Source organism: Nannospalax galili, unplaced genomic scaffold, assembly GCF_000622305.1.
Source record: "Nannospalax galili isolate Female #2095 unplaced genomic scaffold, S.galili_v1.0 scaffold632, whole genome shotgun sequence".
Classification (NCBI taxonomy): Eukaryota; Metazoa; Chordata; class Mammalia; order Rodentia; family Spalacidae; genus Nannospalax; species Nannospalax galili.
The window spans coordinates 1,478,987-1,479,623 of NW_008332816.1; positions in this window are offsets into that span (position 1 = coordinate 1,478,987).

A 637-nucleotide genomic window follows, 5' to 3' on the forward strand; every position below is an offset into this window, starting at 1 on the left:
CACAAAGCCATGGTAAGGTCTACCTTAGGTATCCATCAACACTAATGGATAGTCAAAATACACACTGGGCTTTAGTTCAGCTGTAAAGAAGGAAAAATATCTGCCATTTGAAGGAAAACAGATGAAACTGGAGATCATCATATAAAATGAAATAATCCAGAATAAAAAAATGAATAATGAATAATTCATGTTTTTCTCTTTTTTCATATACATGATATGAAAGTTCGAGGGACACTGTTTTCTATGAAAAAGCACAATATCCGGAAGGAGTTAAGAAAAAACAGCAATGGAAAATGGATGGGAGGTTGCAAGGGGGTGTGCAGATAGGGGGGAGGGGATCTAAGTATGATAGAAATATATTGTATGAAATTTGCAAAAATTCAATTAATAAAAGAAAAAAGCAATGACATTTTGCAAGAGGGCAAAGGAAAATCACATTTTTTCAAATGTGGAATATGATAAGTAAGGTCTACCTTAGGTATCCATCAACACTAATGGATAGTCAAAATACTCACTGGGCTTTAGTTCAGCTGTAAAGAAGGAAAAATATTTGCCATTTGAAGGAAAACAGATGAAACTGGAGATCAACATATAAAATGAAATAATCAAGAATAAAAAAAATGAATAATGAATAATT